The sequence below is a fragment of the Camelus ferus genome, chromosome 16 (assembly GCF_009834535.1).
Source record: "Camelus ferus isolate YT-003-E chromosome 16, BCGSAC_Cfer_1.0, whole genome shotgun sequence".
NCBI classification, from domain to species: Eukaryota; Metazoa; Chordata; class Mammalia; order Artiodactyla; family Camelidae; genus Camelus; species Camelus ferus.
Genome location: NC_045711.1, coordinates 44830262 through 44850444, shown reverse-complemented (window position 1 = coordinate 44850444; position 20183 = coordinate 44830262). Strand labels below are relative to the sequence as shown.

Here is a 20183-nt window from a genome sequence, read left to right as displayed (position 1 = left end):
ATTTTTCATAACCACAGCACATGGATATGACCACCGTTTGCTTACTGCTATCGTTGGGCATTTGGGTGGTGGCCAGATTTTCAATCTTGCAAACAGTGTTGCTGCGAACATCTTTGTCAAACTCCTTTTTAAAAATTCCCCTTTAGATTATTTCCCAAGGGTTGATTCCCTTGGATTACAGGAGAATTACAGGTCAAAGGACACAAACATATTGCAGGTTGCTTTTCCTGAGAACAGACTGGAGCTATAGCATTGCCACCAGTGTGTGCAGGGATGGAACCTTGCAGTGGGACCAGGACTGCTGTTTCTCGGGGCTAGTGTCAACCTGCATTTTGCTGAGTGACCTTGACAAGTCAGTTCCCCTCTCTGGACCTAGGTTTTCTTGTCTGTAAAATGAAGTAGTTAGGCAGGATGATCTCTGTTGGGGGATGCACCAGGCACCTTGACTGTGGGCTGGTTTAATTGGTGGACACTGGTGTCTCGGACTCTTTGGGGTTTGAATTCCTTTCCTCAGCAGTCAAGATAATGCAGGGATGACTTCCTGTTTGTATTTCAGATGGATTGTGTTGTGAGTGTGTGTGGGGGTTGGGGGTTGGTGCTGGGAAGGTCAGCTGTGGGATCCCATGCTGTGGTTGCCTGATGCACCCAGCTGCTTGGCTGCACTAGCTGTTTACACTTGGCATCCAGGTGGACATCCATGCCATGCTGGTCATTGCAAGTTTTGAATTCATCCCTGGGCATACAGGAAATGTTTGGGAGTCAGACAGAGATGGGTTGGAATCCAAACTTGACACTTATTGGCTTGGTGGGATTTGAGCAGATGACTTGATATCTTGGAACCTCAGTTTCTTTGTCTTTAAAATGGGAATAATAATCCCCACCATATAAGGCTGTTCTAGAAATGAGGTAATGCATGTAAAATAGTATGACAGTGATTAACCTGCTGGAGCACTTAATATTAGTAATATTTTCCAAGGACCTTCCAGACCCAGTCTGGCATGATGCTTCTCAAGCAGGATGTCCACCACCCAAGTTATTGCTGCTTCCTCTCCTCTAGGGAGGGTAAATTGGGCAGGCTCCTTAAGTTACCTGAAACCTTATTGTCCCTGGGGGTAGCCCAACCCTGGCCTTTTATAGATTCTGTCCATCATGGGCCTCAAGCAGGGCTGACCACACTCGCCCTTCTGCCGACCTCCCTTCGCTCTGAATTCACTGATCCCTCACAGAACCTCTGGGCTCCAGGGGCAGTTGGTAGAGTCAGAGACTGACAGGCCAAAACAGCAGGAAGGTAGCTTGTGCTGGATTCTCTCCCGTCTCCATCTTCAGCCTTTGATTTGTGTTCTACCCATACCTCCCCAGAGGTCCTGAGCCTTTCCTGAACCCTCGAGGTTTCAGAATTGGGATCCTTTGGAACTTCCTCCAGCCTCCTGGAGAGCCCTGAGCCCATCCTGAGAACCAAGCCCCTGCCACTGTGACTTGCCCCTCCCTGCTGCCTTGGCCATGGCCCACAGCCAGGGTCTGCTGGGTCCAGCCGCTTGGGCATTCCCCTTCATTCCTATGGTCTGCAGATTTCCCCAGAATGCCTGCCTGCCAGCACCTCTCTCCCTCCCTGCGCCTGCCGTGGGATTGTTAGCCTGGGGAGAGAAACTGGTGGAGAGCCTCCTATGGGCAGCCCACCCACTGGGAGAAGAAGCCAGGTCCCCAAGCCAAGAAACTTCCAGGCCAGCAGGTTTGAAAAGGTTGGTGGCCTCACTCTGGACAGTAAACCTGGAAGGAGTTGGAGGCAGTGAGTGGGGAGCAGGGGGACTTTACCCACCTAGTGGCAAGTTGCCAACAGCACAGGCAGTCCCCTCCTATGCTGTTCTGATGCCCAGACGGGAGAACATTTCCTACCACACACCAGGAACTATGCTGAGTCCACAGATATCTACCAAGGGGGCCATCAGAGGCACTGTGTTGGCCCTCCGAGAGTCGGTGTCTAGGAGACACCCATCCTCACCTCCTTGCCACGGGCTCATTGTCAAGCCTGCTTTTACTGTGTCCTGCTTTTCTCGCAGAACCAGCCTTTTGTCAGTGCCCACCTGTGCCACGGACAGGAGGACGGAGAGGAGGCAGCGAGCTTCTGCTGCTGCTGCAGGGTGTTCCGCCAGACCGGGGGCTGGAAAGCCATGGCCAGTGGGCAAATGTGGTCCACCGCCTGCTCCTGTGCATCAGCTTTTATTAGATGTGGTCATGCGCATTTGTTTCTGCATCCTCTGTGGCTGCGCTCCCTCTACCATGGCACAGGTGAGTAGTCGTGACAGAAACCATGTGGTCACGCAGCGTGAAAGCTTTACTGCTGGCTCTTCAGTGTCTAGATCAAATGTTTGGGGAGCAGTCAGAGCCCCTCTCCTATTCAAGGACCGGCTGTGAGGGTGGTCTTTGGGCTGATGTCCCCAGGAGGGCCCAAGTGCAGACTCCAGACTCCCGAGTGAGATGGGCAGACCCCAGGGAAAGAACAGCGGCCCCCCAGGAGGTTTTCCTCACTCTCCCAGGGCCTAAACCTTCCCGCCTCCGTGCACACACTTCCTTCTTCGAGTGGAGAGAACTTAGGGGGAGAACCTGCCCCAGTCGCTCTGTCCTTCCCACCCTCCTTGTTGGATTATGGCAGGCAGGAGCACTGTGGAAAGGTGCCCGTGCTGCCAAGCTGCTAAACCCTTGTGTCCTTTATGGTTTCAGTTTATCCATCTGTAACATGGGGACAGGAAAATGTCTGGGTTCTTGGCTCTCCCTGGGAAAATGAGGCCCTGCTTCTGCGGTCAGGATGGCTGTTACTGCGCTTCTTTTGTTGGGAGGAGGGGAACAGGGCCTCTTCACCCAGAGACCTGAGGTTCTTCTGACAGTGAGCCCAAGGCAGTAGACGCCCATTCCTAAAAAGTGTCTTCTCAAGTCATGGAAACAATGCAATTAGCAGCCTCTTTGTTCAGGGTGTTAATTAACTTGTTTCTTCTGATCACACCTTCTTCCAGGTACAGCCCGTCATCTCTGAGGTGCTGGCAGGGGGAAGGCAATTAGATCCTCGCTACTGTGCAATTAATTATGGCTTGAAAACTGCTCGAGGAGGCTGGGGGAATTCCTCAACAGCACCAGCCCTAGGAAGAGGCCTGGCCTAGGTGTAGGGCTGAGCTGAGCCTAGTTTGGGGGCACTGGAGAAACGGCTGTGGAGCCCAATTCAAGGCATTGAAGAAAGGCAGATCTGGGCACCTCCCTCCCCTGCTCAAGAACTTTCATTGGCTCCCTAGTTCCTATTAAGTCAAGACTAAACTTCCTACTTGGACACGCAAGGCCATCTGTTACCTGGCCTAACTCATCTTTCCAGAGTTATCCTCTATCACAACTACACATAGTCCATTTCCTGAGCAAATCCAGGACGCGTGTGACTTGAATACACTTTTCATGTCTTTGCTCACACTGTTTCCCCACCTGGGATGCCTTCCCCCTCCCATCTGCATGCTGGAAAGCTCTCGGTCTTTTAGCTTAAATGGCATGATTGGCATTAAAAATAGCCCCTCCTCCCTGGAGCCCTCCCTGAGAACAAGAGGGGTCTTAGAAAGAGTAAGCGCTTTAGACTCAGATAAACTTGGACTCAACTAATTAACCTCCTAGAGCTTCAGTCACCAGCCCTCCCCACCTCTAGTGCAAGGAGAACCCCAAAGCCTGCCTCATAGATAATATGGGCCAAGTGGCTGGCTTGGATGAGTCTCGTTTGCACCCCTCAATGCTCAAGCCCTGACCATCAGCCAGCCTTTGCCTCTGTGATAATGACCAAACGTCAGTGGGTCATAGGCCCTGTTGTTTTCAAACTAGTTTCCATCCTTCGTCCCCTGCGTCCTTCACCTCGATCCGTGGAGGTTGGCAGCTGCACCCTGGACACAGCCTCACAGTGGGTCGGAGGTGGCGGTTCTCTGTGAGGGCAGTACTGCCCCCTAGGGTGCACTTTAGAACACCTCATGACATGGGGGTGCCCTGGCATCTGCTGGGTGGGACTAAAGATGCTACATGTCCTGCCAGACTTCAGGTTGATGAGACACCTGTGTACCTTTGCTGAGAACTTAACTTGATGTTACTTATGTTTCCACTATTTGGGGGCATGATTTTATAGATTTATAAATGCTATATGTGTGTGTGTGCGTGTGTGAAATGTATATATATATTGTGTGTGTGAAATGTATATTTTCTGGGACTGTAACCAGCAAGTAAATGGAAGGGAGACTGGACCTTGTTTGATGAGCATTTTACTGAGACCTGTGTGCCAGCTGGAAAACCACACTGTGAACGGCCACGCTGCTCAGCTGAAGCTGAGCTGAACCAGGAGGAGCCCCCACCCCACCGCATCTGGACCTCGGGCACCTCCTTGCCCCTCGATGGGCCTTTGTTTCCCCATCTGCACAATCCAGGTGCCCCTCCTCTGCTCACATTTCTCTAGACTATGACTTTTTTTTTCAATCTCAAATCTTCCTCCTAAATCCTTCTCCCCTCTCATGGGCTCCCAGGCCGGGCTCCCTGCAGTGTATGGAGTGAATTAATTAGAGAGTTAATAAAGGGCTTCCGGAGGCATATTGCTTCTTCCCCGACCCCAGGCCGGCCCCTACCCTGCCAGTCCTTCTCCTGGGCTGTGTTTGTGTTTGCAGTGGCTCCTAATATGGGAAGCTAATGTCCCAGAACGGCAGTGCCCGCCTTCTGGGAGTGCAGGGCCCTCGTTACCTCACAGCTAATTAGATGGTGGCTCCGAGGTGATGGTTCTGGGAGATGTGGGTGGGGCTGGCAGCCTCACTGCTTATCAGTTTTCAGTCTCCAAATAGGGGGGTGTCTGTCTTGGGAGTTCGGAGAGCAGAGCGCCGGGGCCATGCTGGGAAGTGCTGGGAATATTAGTCCATATGTGTTCGTGTGTGTGTGTGTGTGTGTGTGTGTATGTGTTTAGGGATGGGCTATGGGATGGGAGGGGCTTACACAATTGCCTACAGATGATAAACTTCAGCTCCTTCTCAGGCCTGGACCTGGACCAGTTCAGGGCCCTGTCTTGTGGCCCATCATTTAGGGTTGTACCAGCCAGAGCAGGAGTCACCGGGGGACTCCTTCTATGCCCAGAGCTCCTGGGCCTGGGCCTGCCAGTTATAGGACCTTCCGGTCTATAACCTGGCAATCTTGGCCTACTCAGTGGATCTTCCCACCCAAAGCCTTCCTCTCCAAAGAGTGGGAGTCCTGCTTTGCTGCTGTGGGCTATGGGGCCTGGGGCTGGTGGTCTGGGGGTGACGGAGTGGTCTGAGTTGACTGAGCCAATGGCTGGGTCACCGGAGGCTGGTGCCATAGGCTGCCCGGAGTTGATGCCCTGATCCTCTTTACAGATAACCTCTGCGTGTTTCAGTCTGAAATAGCCTCTCTTGTTCACCCTTCAGAGGCAACAAGAGAGAATTCCAGGGGAAAAGGCCCCTCCTGCTTTCTAAAGTCCAGAGGCTGAGAGATCCTGTCATCTAATTATTGGGCCCATATTGAAGGGCACATACTTCTACTAAAAATTATTTGTGGTTGAAATTCCAGTTTAATTGGGCATCCTATGTTTTAATTTCCTAAACTTGGCAAACCTGGAAGGCCACCTGGTCCATTGAAAATGGGCAAACTAGAGTGATGTGATTTGCAGTTGGATGTGGCCAGGTGTGCTTCTGAGTGTTCTTATCTGGAACTGGGTACTATGATGACAAGGTGGGAGGGTGAGGAAGACTGTAGATTTTAAGGCTTAGGTCTGACAGCCTCCCAGCCTCCTCTTCTGCGCCTGGTGTATTCCATAAGCTCTGAGAAAGGTCCAGGCTGAGGAGGTCTTCAGTGGTCACATAACTTTCCAGGCTCAGCTGAGCCTCATTCCTGAGAGGATTGATTCCCCAAGCTGGGCTCAGGCATCTGTGTGGGTGACAAGCTGTGAGGTGGACTCCAAGGCTCCGCTGGGACAGGGAAGGGCAGATCTGGTCCAGTGTCCCCATTGCACTGAAGAGGGCATGGAGGCAAGGCCGCACTGTGACCTATAGCTTCCAAGCTGGACTTACAGGGCCTTGTTCTTGCTGCCTCACCCCCAGGGTGAGCCACGGGGAGAGGTGCTGTGCATAGCTGAATACAGGAGGGTCTGGTCATTTTAACAGGACTTCTTTGTGTCGTCCCAGGCCCTTCTGCTGGCATTAGGGTCAGATGGAGTCATTTGTGGTGTGGAAAGATGAGGTGTCTAGGTCTTTGATGCCAGGGCTGTGCAAAAACTCACACCCTGCATCTCACCATGGCCCCCCTCTCCCAGCCTGAATTCGCTGCTCGTGCCAGCCCCTTCCTCACTGCGTGGCATGACTGGCTCCCACCACAAGGTCTTGTTTATACCGTTACCCATTTCTTTCTGCCAGGCCCTATCTCAGCTTTAAATCCTGGATATAGCTTGTTATAGTCTGTATCCCTAGTGCCTAGTGCATTGCAGTGTAGTAGGTGCTTAATAAGTAGCTTCTGAATGGATGGATGGATGGATGAAAGGACACTGAAATTAGAGTCAGGAGACCTGGATTCTGACTTGACCACTAACTGGCTGCACATCTGATTCCATCTCTTCCTCATTTATTTATTTTTTTCCCTCATTTAGAATCCTTCAATGTCTCCTTATGTTTCTCAGGGTCAAGTCCAAACCCTTTCACTGTGGCTTATGTGCACCCTGGAGTGTTCTGGCCCCTGCAGACCTCTCCAGCCTCAGCTTTCAACATCTCCATGCTTTTCAGACTCCTGACCCCACTGTTCTGAATGAACTGCTTGAGGTCTCAGGGATTTGCTGTCCACTTTCCCACCACTGGACCTTTGCACGTGCTGCTCTCTGCCTCTTTACTTGGCTAACTTCAATTCAAACGTCAGGTCTCTGATTTCTGGAAGTGTTCTCTTGAGTAGGTGTCCCCTCTGTGTGATTCTACAACAACTGGCCCTTATCATGATATGTCTCATCTGTGTGTCACAGTCCTATGTGTCTTTCCCAACAAACTGTGGGTTCCTTAAACAGCCTGTGTCTGATTCATCTTTGTGTCTCAGTATCTGTGCCAGACACAAGATAGGCAGAGGCAGTAGAGCACAGGGGATAGGCATCCAGACTTTGGCCAAGCACCATCCAGTACAGTAGCCACTCGCCGCATGTGGCCATTCAGCACTGGCAATGTTGAGCGTCCACACTGAGAAGTGCTGTGAGTCTAAATTCACACTGTATTTTGAAAGCTTAACATGAAAACAAGAATGTAAAATATCTCATTAATACTTTTTTGTATTGATTATATATTGAAATGATAGTATTTTGGATATAGTGGGTTAAGTAAAATATCTTATTAAAATTAATCTCATCTATTTATTTTTACTTTTTAGAACTGGGGTTCTCAGAAAGTGTAAAATTACACACAAGGCTCACATTATACTTCTATTGAACAGCACTGACCTGAGCTAGACCCCTAGGTTCAAATCCTCGCTCCATTACTCCTTGGCCATATAGCCTTGGGCAAGATGTTTGGATGCTCTGTGCCTCAGTTTTCATACCTGTGAAATGAGGATAGTATTAGAATCCTCTGCATAGGGTTGTTATAAATATTAAATGAGTTAACTTGTGCTTTGCAGATAGGAAGCCCAATATAAATATTAACCATCATTCTGATTAGTTACTCAATTAATATTTGTTGAATAAAGCATTGAATTTCTGAATCCTAACCTCTTTACCTCCACTCCATCCCTGCAGCTAAGGCTTATCTGTCATTCAACATTTATTCAGCAAATATTTATTGAGAAACTGCAATGAGTCAGGCACCGTGATCGACACTGCAGGTGAAGAGGAACATTTAATCGATCAATTAATTAATTCAGTGAATCTTTGTGGAGCATATCTTTTGTGCCAGGTGCTGGCTGGGCTCTGGGATACACAGAGGCCAAATGCTGCCCTCCGGGGTTCTCGGGCACACAGAGGAGACAGATCTTAGCAAGGTCATGGCCTCACTGTGGACTGTGTGCTGGGATAGTGGATGCACAGGGTGATGGAGATGACCGGGCTGGGAGAGCATCAGGAAATGCTTCCTGGAGGGGGCGACTGATGCATGAGCAGCGCCTGGCCAGGCAGAGGGAGGCCATGCCTGGGAGAGAAGAGACATTTCCTCCATCATCCATCAGATGCTGAGCAGAGAGAAGCAGGGTCACAAAACTTAACCTGAATCGCACAGCCACGTCAATACCAGTCAAGGCGGCTGTTTGTTCCTAAGTGGACAAGCCAGCTGGTTGATTGAATTTTTCACTCATCATTAGGATGTGGAAGAGAATCTAGAAAACACAGCTCTCCAGCCGGGAGCCTCGGCATCCCTGGGCTCGAGTTTGGGCCCCCAAATGGCAATACCCCTTCAGCTCCCCTAAACATAGAGCCAGTCTCCTCTGTGGTTTAGTGCACAGCTGGTAAGTTAAAAACAGTTTAGCGATAATTCCACCTCTGCACTGAAGACTTCCAGAGACTGTTAATGAATTTAAATGCTGGGGATTTTCTCAGATGCCTCATTGCATATGCTCCTCACATGAAAATGCTAATGAGCGATCTGCTGGACGAAGGTGCTGGAGCCAGACCAGGGACAAGGCATGATGGCCTGGGTGGGGTGGCAGGCTGGTCAGGCGTTTTTCTCATTTCTTACCCATGCTTAATCAATGAACTCTCCAAACAGGTTAACTAGCCTCAGCTTCCCTGGGGACTGAGACTCAGTCAGCCCTGGTCGGCTCACAGAGGCCTCTTCAAACCAGCAGGCTAATGGGCACAAGCCTTATTATGCAAACAGGAAATCGTGGTAGGACTTGAAGGCGTGGGACCCCATCGAGAGGCTGTGCCTTCCTCAGCGAGGCTCAGAACACATACACACATGTTCTCAGGAAGCCCCCATCTTGAAAGGAAGCACTGATTGTCATCTGTTCCTTCACTTGGGATGGGGATTGCGGGATGGAAGATGGAAGGAGTGGGTGGAGGAGGACAGGGAAGGGTGTGAGAGAGATGTTTACCCTGGCACTGAGTGGCAGAGGGGCTTCAAGTCTAGGGGAAGGCCAGGATGACACTTGGCACTGTGCTTGGGGACAGCATGAGAAGTAGCTGGCCCACAACCCCCATGGGAATGGAGGTAGGAACTGAGGATGGTCTCTTCCCCCTTTCCACAGAAGCCAAAAGGAAAAGAAAAAGAGAGGCAAGAAACCAAGGATACAGAATAGCAGAGAGGTTGAGAATGCCACTTCTGGTGCTGGACAGCCTGGCTCGGATCCCACCCCGTCTCTACCACTTACGAGCTGTGTGACCTTGGGCCATAAGCCCCCTGAAGGCTCTGTGCCTTGGTTTCCCCATTTGTAAAATGGGCCCAGTAATAGCACCTGCCTTATTTCAGTTTTATTTGTCAATTATACCTCAATAAAGCCGAAAAAAAAGTGTAAGAAAGATAAAGGATGAGTTGAGTTCATGTATGTTCAGTGTCCAGTGTGCTGAAAGCACTTAGAGTTATTAGAGTTATTAGAGTCTTAGAGTTATTCCTATTAGTGGCCAACGTGGCTCAAGCCCTCCCTGACCAATTTTCAGGTTCTTCTTCTAGAGCAGAGGCTGAGAGGAGGGATGCAGGAAGCCGGCCCTGCCAGGAGGTGCTGGGGAAGGGGCTGTGAGGCGGCAGCCTCCTCCCTCCCTGCCCGCCCCCTGCAGCGGCTGCCAGCTCCCCCGGAAGCCACTTCCTTTGGCTTCCTGCAAATCCACTGACAATTTTGCAAATTTGCTTAAGGATTAAATTAATAAGCTGCTCTTTCTTGGCTCCCACAGCTGTACAGATCAGCGCTCCTGTGCTCTGGGAAGCACCTCTGAGGCAGCGTCTGGAGGAAGTAAAGCCACTTTGGAGCTTACCTCCTCCCCAGGGGCACCCCTAGGACTGTCCTGCCTTCTGTGCACTGACGTGTGCAAGTGTGACAGAGGACAGGGGACCCCCTCGCTTTGTGAGTCCATCTCTGTGTGTTTGTCTTCCTCCCTCAGACTGCATTCTTGACCTCAGAACTCTGCCTCCCCCATCAGACTGGGAGCTTCTCCAGGGTAGGGTCTGTGTCTCCCCCAACAGATTGCACTTCTCAGATGGGAGCCTCCCACGCCTCCCAACAGGTAGGTTTAGGGCCCGCCTGCCAAGTTCTGAATGAGGAGGAAGATGCGGGATCAGAGGAAGGAGGGCTGGCAGGGCTCCTAGACCACCCTGTTCTGGAAATTCCAGTTAAATCCCAAGGTGGGAAGGATCTTGGGGGTTGGATGTGGGCATGTTCTACCCATGCCGCTCTTTCTCCACTTTTAGGGCTGGCCACGCCCAGAGGGAAGCACAGAGGGATGTCCTTGGGTGGAATGGATTGTAGGAGGGCTCCCCGGGGTGGTCAGGCACCTCCCCCACAATCTCAAGACAGCCCCAGCATGCTACCTCCAGCCCCCAGTGTGGGGGGGGTGTACTCAGGGGACAGTGACTTTCATGGCCTTGATGGCCCACCTCCCTGGTACCACCAGTGCCTGGTCTGTCTCATGGTCCTCAGTCTCCCCTCTCCCTCATCCAGTGCCAGGCCTTGGGGAACACCCAGGTGGCCGAGCTCTGTGAGCCAGGGCTGGAATGGAAGGTGCCAGTGTCAGGGATGGAGAAGGAGACCCTCCTCTCTGCCCCCCGGCTCCACTCCGGGTGAGGCCATGGCTGTGGGCTCCCTATCTCTGCCTCCAGCTCCTTCTGCCTCTTACCACTACGTGCACCTCCTGTAGAGTAATTGGAGCTGGAGAAGCCTGCATCCATCTGGCAGCCGCTGTGCTCTGAGCCTTTGATTAAGGGTCAGCAGGTTAACTGTTTGCCGTTCAGCATGCAGGCGGGGCTGGGGCCACCTGATCCCTCTCCTCCCCCAGCCAGTGGCTCTGCCGGGAGAACAGCAATGAGATGAGGATGTCTGGAGGCTTGGGGAGGGCCAGGGAAGAGAGAAAGTGGGACGCAGGGCCGGTCCATTAGTTACCAAGCCTCTCTTGCCGCAACTCTCTCCCTGCACACCAGGGGCACCCCAGCTAAGGCACCCCAGCTACTCCCAGAGGACCTCAAGCTCCAAGAGACTCACAGGAACCAGGTCTAACCTTTCTGCAGAAGTTCTGATGGTGAGCACCTAGGCTGTACTTACATATTTCCAGGGATGGGGAGCTTACTCCTTACCCACAAAGCCCATTCATTTCTAATAGACATTTCTGTCTATTAGAAAGTTGTTTCTTATATTAAACTGAAATCTATCTCTTGATAACATCTACTCCCTGGCCTGTTTCTGGCCTTTGGAGACATGCAGAATAAGGCATGTCTCTTTTCTGTGACTGGCCTTTTTAAGGCAGGACAGTTTCTTCCCTTCAGGGGAGTGTCCTTTCTTCTCTTTGCTGTCTGGATAGCTTGCCTGCTGTCTCCTGTAGATGCTCCCATGGGCTTTGGAATCAAAAGACCTTGGTCTCTGCTCTTCCACGTAGCAACATTGTGCTCTTGGGCATAGCATCTCACATCTCTGAGACTCAGCTTTCAGATCTATAAAGTGGGGACAGACTGAGTGAGACTGGTCATGGGGCACCATGCCTTTCACAGAGCGGGTCTTCAGGATCCATGGTCCCCTCCTGTCCTTTATTCAGAGCATGGCTAGAAGGCCCGTTGTATTCCTATCCTGCCTTGGTCCCAGCCAGGCTTCCCTCTGTCTCTCCTCTCCCATCCATGGGCAACGGAGGCAACCTCATGCTGGGGTCTAAAATGGCCCTGGTGGTAAGAGAAGTTTTCTGTGACACTGAACTCCCTCCTGCCACTGCAGCTGGCTGTCCGTTTTCTCTGGCCAAGGCCTCCTGGAGAGAGTTCCCTGAGGATTGCCTCTCCACCCTCAGCAACTTCTCTGCCTGGAGGAGTCCCTGGCCACCCTGGGTTAGGCAGGCAGAGGGCACACCACTGTGGCACTACTTCAAGACTTTCTGTTTCCAGAGGAGGTTTTAATTACCCCCGGACACATGTCTGAATTACAGACCCCACGGGCGTGTGGCACACACTGTTTATGTTCTGCTTTCAGTAATTGTGTCTTTGGTGAACTCTGCAGTCTTGTGGAAAAATACAAGTCTGGCAGTGGAACGAGAGATGCTAAGAAGGTCTCGCCGGCCTCCCAGCCTGTGTGTTCAGGGGCTACACGCCCGAGTCAGCACCAGCGGCCCAGGCATGCTTTGGCTTGGTTTCCAACGTGCTTCTCAAGCAGCTTCCATCTTCTACAGTCAGTGTGGGCCCCCTCCCCCGAAAGATGCAGACCCCAAGTGGAATATTGTTTAATGGTCACAAACCCCTCCTTCATCACAACTCCCATCCATAGACTAGTCTGTTTCACCAACTCCTGGGTGGCCTGTGTGGCCTTGACCTACAGAATGCAGTGGAAAGGGTGTTTTGCAATCTGGGGCCTAGGCCTCAAGAGTCTTGCAGTTTTCTCCTTTGCCATCTTGGGGTGCTGTCCTGAGGTTTCATACAGGGAAGCCAGTCCAACTGCTGCAGGAGAAGCCATGAGGGGGGAGAGTGAAGTCTCCCTGGCCAAGAGCCAGCATTGTCTGCCCCATACTTGGTTGAGACCAGCTTCGACCTCCCAGCTCAGCTGACCCTCCAGCTGAATGTAGCCACATGACTGAGACTTGGCCACACCTCAGAGGAAGCACCTGCCCACCCGCAGAATCAGGAGAAAGAAGAAAATGTTGCTGTTTCCAGCCATTTGGGGACAGTTTGTGATGTACCTGAAATGGAGTCTGGGTTCAAGTAGGGTATTTGGGAGGTGATCCTGGAGGCTCTGAGGAGTGGGGAAGTGAGCCAGGCACGGGGAGCCAGGCGGGGTGGTTAATGCAGGGTTATCTTTGTGGGCAGCTGGGACTCAGTCTCATGCGGACCCTCGAAGACACTGTGTCCAGGGTCCCTCAGATTGGTTCCACAGAGCAGGGAGAAATGTGGGGGAAGTTACCCGACTCTGTGATCAGTCGTCCTGGGCTGTTAACTCCCTGGTACTTTGAGCCTACTCCCACATGGGCTGGCACCCCCTGGGGAAAGAGAATGCTCATGGGCTGTGGCTTAGGAAGCTGTTGTCATGTCCATCTGGAGGTGTTGGCCAAGGGGACATGGGTGGGGTGTGACCCCAGATACTCGAGCCCCTATCATGTACCCAGCTCCTTCTATGTTCTGGGAACACACTGATGGACAGGACAAGTTCATCTGCTTTCTGGTGGCTCATAGTCCAGAGAAAGAGACAAATGAGAACAGAAATTCTTCACGGGGACAGTGCTGTCCCTTAGGGAGAGTCTTTCCCAAGTGCGGACATTTTTGATGGTCACAATTAGGGGATGGTGCAGGCATTTAGTGGGAAGGGCCAGTGATTCCCAAAGTCTTGCAAACCACACGGGACAGTCCTGCATAATAAAGAATCAGCCCACATCCTGCGTGACTTTCACATGTCCTGGTTGACATTTAAGTAGGTGGAAACCTGTTTATAATTACTTGAGCCTGAGACCTCACCCTGTTTTTTTATATAAACATAAAGCATTTGTGTCACGGATTTAATATACACTGAATTTTCCAGGAATACAACTACCGTGTAAATTGAAGGAAGATTGTACTTTGTTCTGTTGGAAACATTGCCCAGAGTTATTCATCATTTTTGGAAGATTGCATTTCCAATGGCAGCGCTCTTTGTGGTATTTGAGTCTCAGGCACAACCCCCGAGGATCAGGCTGCGTGAGACGCTGTGGTTCTCGTGGTTCTCGTGCTGATCTGGCGTGGGAACGACTTCCTCGTTATGTCTTCTCATGCAGTCGAACCCGAGCATTTACATATTGAAATACGTATTTTATTAGAGATGATCTTTATTTTGCTTTTATATTCCAGTTAAGGCATTATGTTGATTTATTTTCAGATGATGTGTCTAGGTAGGTTATACTGTCCATGAATTTCATTTTAGGATTGTAAAGGAGCCATTGAGAATTATTTGTTAAAAAGCAGGGAACCTGATAGGGCTGAGAACTACAGGAGACTTTCAAGCCGACAGCACTGTGAACACAGGGCTCTGGGACCCTGAAGGAAAGGAGACTTTCAGTAGCGGGCGAGGGGACTTGGAGGACAAGAACGATCAGGGAAGACTTCACAGGGGAGCTGACATCAGCTGGTCCCAGGGGATGAATCCACAGAGCTCCCCAAAACAGTTCTGAAGGATAGATGAGCAGGAACTCAGTGAACTCTCGGCACATGTCGGTTGCATGAATGAATATATATGCTGTTTCACAAATAAGCAAATTGCAAATTGAAGCTTGGAGAGGTTAAATGACTCACCAAGATCCTACGCTCTTAAGTCACCGAGCTTATCACATACTCACTTAGCAAACATTTTGGACCACCAACTACCTATTGGACATATAAGAACTGCCAGTTGACATCTATTTACTGAGCATTTGCAAGGTGTCAGTATTGGGGCTGTAAGAGAGAATAAGACAAACCTTTTCATTGTGGAGGAGACAGAAAATCAATATGTAAGCCAGGATTTCTCAGCCTTGGTACTACTGACATTTTGGGCTAGATATTTCTTTGTTGAGGGGAAGCTGCCCTGTGCATTTTACGATGTTTAGCAGGGAAGAGGGAAGAGAGTTTCCTCCATTATCACCATTGTCATTGCCATTGTCATCATCATCAACACTTCTGATTGCGTGATACCTCCACATGCCAGGCACTGACTGCTCTTACATATATTGACTCAGTTAACCCTGTCAACCACCCCATAAGGTAGGTGTGATTATTTCCCCCATTTTACAGATGGGGAAACTGAGACCTTGGCATGTTTTAGGGGCCGAATGACGGTCAGCATGGCTGGAGCATAGTAAACATGGGGGAGATGGTGGGGAATGCGTTGGGGACTAGGGGGCAGAGCATGCAGGGTCTCGGAGGCCGTGGTTGCTGTAGGGGCTGCACTCCTCTGTGGCTGGGAGGGTGGGCAGCTGAGAGCTCTCAGCTGAGTCCTTCGCTAGGAATTGTGGTCAGCTAAGGAGAGCTAGACAGTTCAACTAGGGAAATGCCCCATGCCTAAGGGAAGACAGCCCACAACCATGACAGGTCGATGCAGGGGTGCAAGTCTTGACCTCCTGCCTGGGATGACTCGGAAGCACCATCCTACTCCAGCGCTTCCATGGGATCAACTGGGGCCTCTGTGACAAATGCACCATGGCCCAGTTTCCCTCCTCCAATCCTGCTTCCTTCTTTTCCCCACAGGCATGTTCCTGAGAGCACTCCCCAGCAAACATCTTGCACGCTGCTTTCTACCTCAGAGTCTTTCCGGGGGAACCAGATCTGCAGCATCATGGTCAGGTATTGGTTTATTTATTCTGGTTGGAACAGAAAGTGGTTGGAGCCTTTAAACATGGGCAGAGTGTGATCTGAATTATGCTCAAGAAACTTTGCTCTGGCTGCTGTGTGAAGGAGCAAGGGTGGCAGTGAGAAGACCAGTGGGGGCAGATATAATAGTGCAGGTGAGAAGCTAGTGTAGGGCTGCAGCAGTGGAGATGGTAACAAACGGTCATTTTCTGGATGTGTTTATTTACGGGGTGGACCCAATACAACTCACTGTCCAGTGTGATGGAAAGAAGGATAACTCTGGGTATCTGAGCCACTGGTGGCTGGTGGTGCTACTTCCTGAGATACAAAAGGCTCATAGGGAAAAGGAGGAATGGATTTGTAGGGGAATCAAAGGTTCTTCTTGGACTGATTGGGTTTGAGATGCCTCAGATATTCAACGGAATATGTTGAATAGGCAGATGGATAAATGAGCCTGCAGGTCAAAGGAATGGTCAGAGCTGGAGATACAAAGTGAAGGTGGTCAGCACACAGATGGTATGTGCAGTGTGAGCAGAAGAGACCCCCAAAGAGAGAGGCTTCAAACACAGCATGGTGGGCTGGGGCACCCCCAAAATTTAGGGCCCAGACAGAGAAGAAGCCTGGAAAGAAGATGGAAGAGGAGTGGTTCTGAAGGAGGAAGAAAGCTAGGTGAGGTGTTGTCAAGAATGCAAGGGAAGCAATCATTTCAAAAGGAGGGCGTGGTCAATGCAATGAAGATTCCTGAGAGAGGGAACAAGGCAAGGACAGAGATGAGACTATGGACTTTTATTAGGTGTGGGTAACTGGTGACCTTGACTGCAGATGTTTCTGTGGACAGGTGGTGAGGAACCTGATTGAAGGTAGCGAAGGAATGAGGGTGAGGAGGTGGAGAGTGGATACATACAATTCTTTGGAGCTTTTCCACGAAGGCAAGTGAAAGAAATGGGGCAACAGCAGGGAGGGGATGCAGGGTCCCTGGAAGCATTTTTAAGATGCACAATATTAAGGCATGTTTGTGTGGTGCTGGAATGTTCCAGCAGAGCCAAGAATGACAATCGTGCAAGAGAGAAAGGGGACAGTGATGGGGCAGAGTCCTAGAGTTGGTAAGGGGGTGGTGCAGACAGTTCACTGGAAGGGGGTTGGAGGTAGATGGAGGCCCTCCTTGTGTTATTATGGGAGAGGAGACAGAATACATGGGTTAAGATGCAGGTAAGTAAAGGGGAATTGGTAGGGGGAAAACAAGGCAGCTTTTTTTTCTGATCCTTTTTTTTTTTTTCTGTGAAGTATGAAACAAGATCACCAGGTGAGAGGAGAGGAGTGAGACATGTGCTATAGAGCCGAGGAGAGAAGGTGGGAAATGGCTGTCTCAGGTAGTGGACAAGTGAACTTTCCAGGGACCTGTAGTAGGATTGCCAGGCAGTTTTGAAGCCCATCAGTATGAAGTAGGTCCGGTCATCATGATTGCCTGATTTTCCTTAGTGGTTTTCAGTTGTTCAGTGCTGGCACAAGGTGGGTGGATAGCTGGGTTTAACCAGAGTCAGGGTTGCCAGGTAATGTGAGAAAAGCAGAGGAGGACTAGGGTGTTGGGGGCACTTGTGGCGGGATGGCTGGAGTGCTGACCCGTGGCATCCAGGCCGGTTAAGGGAGTCAGCGTCTAGGGTGATGGATTTGAGAAAGTGGAAGGGGTCTTAATGAGGTCAGTGCTGCTAGGATGCGGGTACCAGAGTGGGGGTGAGACGGAAGGAGAGAGGTGATGGTCACAGTGTTTTCAGAGATGTTTACAATGGACATTCCAGGGGAGGTGCAGATGTGGTGATATAGGGTTAGAGTATGAGCATATGGTGAGACGGAGGAAGAGCTCATTGGTGAAAGAAAATCAAAAAGAACTGAGAGCCCAGTAGATTGACTGGACCCCCTTCGTGGATGCTGGATGCTGACTAATGACAGGAGTTTGGCGGAGAAGATGGAGAGGTAGGTGCTCAGCTCATCAGCGAGTGAGGTCTGCACGTGATTGCAATGACCACGGATGCAGGGGTAGGTATCTGATGCCATGCCCTTCAGAGAAGTTGAAGGAAGAAGCCAGGGAAATTGTTGGGAAGTGAAACTTGGCAGCAAGGAGTGTGAAAGAAAATAGATGCCACTCGAAAGGGCTGTAGGAGAACCTGTTTTCTCAGAGGAGACCCGGCTTTTAAGCAAGAAGATGAAGGGAACCTTTGGAGAAAGTCGGAGGATTGGATATATTTGCTAACGACCTATGGGGGGTCCAGAGGGCTTGGAGGAGGGGTCTGGGAGTCTGGGAAGGGGTGGGAGATAGGGTTCACCTAGGGGATGTGCAGGACGATATTGGGATAAGCCCTGGGGCCAAGCTGGGTGATGCGGGAGGCCTGGTACCAGCTGGGGACAGACTGCATTGGCAGGGGCATGGTGGGTGGGTGGGGAAGGGAAGGGGATGAGACCTATGGTGGGACTGGTCCTGGAGGCCCAGGTAGCTGTTCTGTCCTGTAACAGGGGAGCTGGGAGTGTGGGGGATGGGCAGAGGCCTCCCTGGGTACAGCCTGGTTAGGCTGATTTAGGGTGAGTTGTGGGAGGGGGTCCTCAGAGAGCTGTGGCAGCTGGGAGCCACATTCCTTTTCTCTTCTCACTCTACCCGAAACTGGGTTTACTCGAAGAATACCAATGTCCTTCAGCCCTTTGTGGGGGTGGGGGGGGTGGCCTTTACTTTCTCTCACACTGTACCTCATGGCCTGGGTGGGGTCTGTTTCCTTCCTGCTTAAGGGCTTCAGCCAGAGAAGGGGCTGACCTCCTCCCCTGGTCTAGATCTCAGGGTATCTCAGGGGACTGACATGTTTGGGAGCAGAGCTTGTCACAGGGGAAGGAAGCGAGGGGCAGAAAGAGGCAGGAGAAGCTTTCAAACTGGGTCCCCCATTCTCACATTCAACTCCTGACATTTTTGTCATGTGAGTTTATTTCTCCTGTCTCAGAGCTACCCTGACAGGCTCAAAAGGAATCGCACAGACCACACCATCTGCAACATATTATGAATTAATTAAAAATAAGCCTGTAATTATCTTGTTAATAGAGCAATTATATTACATTGTAATTTTTGTGTTAAAGCATTAAATTGTTAAATGTTAAGTTGTAATATATACCCTACTTTCTGTAAGCCGAATTTGGCGGTCTCATTGTTTGAACACACTGGAAACCTCACACAATGGAGCAGCCTCTGAGGGGCCCTGTGCTCACAGGATGCTTCCCGGAGCCTGGTCAGAACATTGGGCAGAGAATGAGGCAGGCTCTGTATTTATTTCCCAGCATTCTCTTTAATTATTTTTCCCTTGTAAAGAGCTGCCCTTCACCAGAGCCTGGAAGTCCACAGGCTATCAGAAACCCTGTGAAGTCAAAGCAGAAGAAATTAGAAAGTAGGATAGAAGCCCTGGCTGCTCAGTGTCTCTAGTGGGCCTTGGGCGGGGGTCAGGGGTCGGCGGGGGTCAGAGGTCAGCGTGGTGGGGACAGGTGCTCAGTCAGTGGGAGACTTGGGCTTGTAGGGTGGGGGCGTCAGTGTGTGAGTGTTGGGGGGGGGCACCCAGATGGGAATAGCCTGGAGATGGAGAGGAGATGGGGATGACTACCATGCATTCATTCACCATGTATTACCACCATGTAATCCTGGGAGCTTCCTGGAGAAAGTAGCATTCTTTCCCCAGGCTGATCCAGAATCTAGCACAGTGATGTTAAAGCGCCCCCTTTATTCTCCTGTCCTCAGCCACATGTCACCCATCTCCCATCCCTTCTCCCTCTGGAGGCTGTTCTACCCCAGGAAAAATTGAGTTAGCACTGCCCCCACCCTCTCCCAACTCCTATCCCCTAAGAAACAGATAACCTTGTGGAAAAAATAAGCTTTATCTGAAGGCCAGACCCTAGGCTAGCAGAGCTGGAAGGGACCCAAGCTACTACCTTGCTGCAGTCCTCCTGCCCCATTTTATAAATGAGGAAACTGAGGCTCAGAATAAGTCAATGACCTCTATCTGCTATCTCCCCAGTGCTCCATTTTCTTGGTGTCTTTGGGGAACTGAGTACAGGATGAGTGGGATGGAGGGCAGGGAGATGGGGGCATTCACATTCTCTTGGAATTCCGGGTCTCCAGTAGCAAAGCTTGTGGAGAGCTGGCTGTTGTACCATATCCCATCCAATAATCTGTTTCCTGTGTTCCGCTGTGCTGCAGGCCAGCTCTCGGGAAAACTGAAATAGTGCAATGAGACTGGAAGTGACCTCAGGGAGCATTTCATCCAACTTGTCACCACCCCCACCTTCCTGCCCCACTTTATTTTCAAAGGAGGAAACTGGGAGCCCAAAGAGGCAGTGACTTGCCCAGGACCACACAGCAGGCCACTCAGAACCCTAGTCTGGACTCAGTGTGACTTCTGTCTGTCTCTCCTGGCACTGTTCCAGCAGGAACAGTGATATGTCTGAAAGGGAAGGGGTGGTCCCAACAAGAGGGCGGCCCAAGGCAACACATCCCAGCTCCCAGGCCCCACAGGGTTCAGGCACCATCAGCCCCTGGGCCAGGCCCACCCTGAGAAAGCACTGGGGTCCCCGTGGTCCCTGGTTAGGCTGAGAGTGGCCGCCATCCCTCCCCCTAACTGGCAGGGCTGGTGGGGAACCAAATACAGTGGAGCCTTAAATCACAGCAGTGCTAACTGGGTTTTAAGTAGCATTTGCGTCTAAGTACTTCTGTTTTTCAGGAGGAGG

At 51.0% G+C, this 20183-nt stretch overlaps 1 protein-coding gene across 10 annotated transcripts in view; it reads left to right on the top strand.

Moving 5' to 3' along the window:
- The window catches only part of CCT6B (chaperonin containing TCP1 subunit 6B), a 271495-nt gene that overhangs the window by 163457 nt on the left and 87855 nt on the right, over nucleotides 1-20183 (top strand). For 8 of the 10 annotated variants that reach the window (XM_032457738.1, XM_032457736.1, XM_032457734.1 and 5 more), the window contains exons 17-18: nucleotides 2058-2286; nucleotides 15333-15428. The gene's annotated coding sequence lies outside the window, so the exon portion shown is untranslated. Of the gene's footprint in view, nucleotides 1-2057; nucleotides 2287-15332; nucleotides 15429-16272; nucleotides 17406-20183 lie in introns of all 10 variants that reach the window. The other 2 variants (XM_032457739.1, XM_032457735.1) reach the window with 2 other exon arrangements.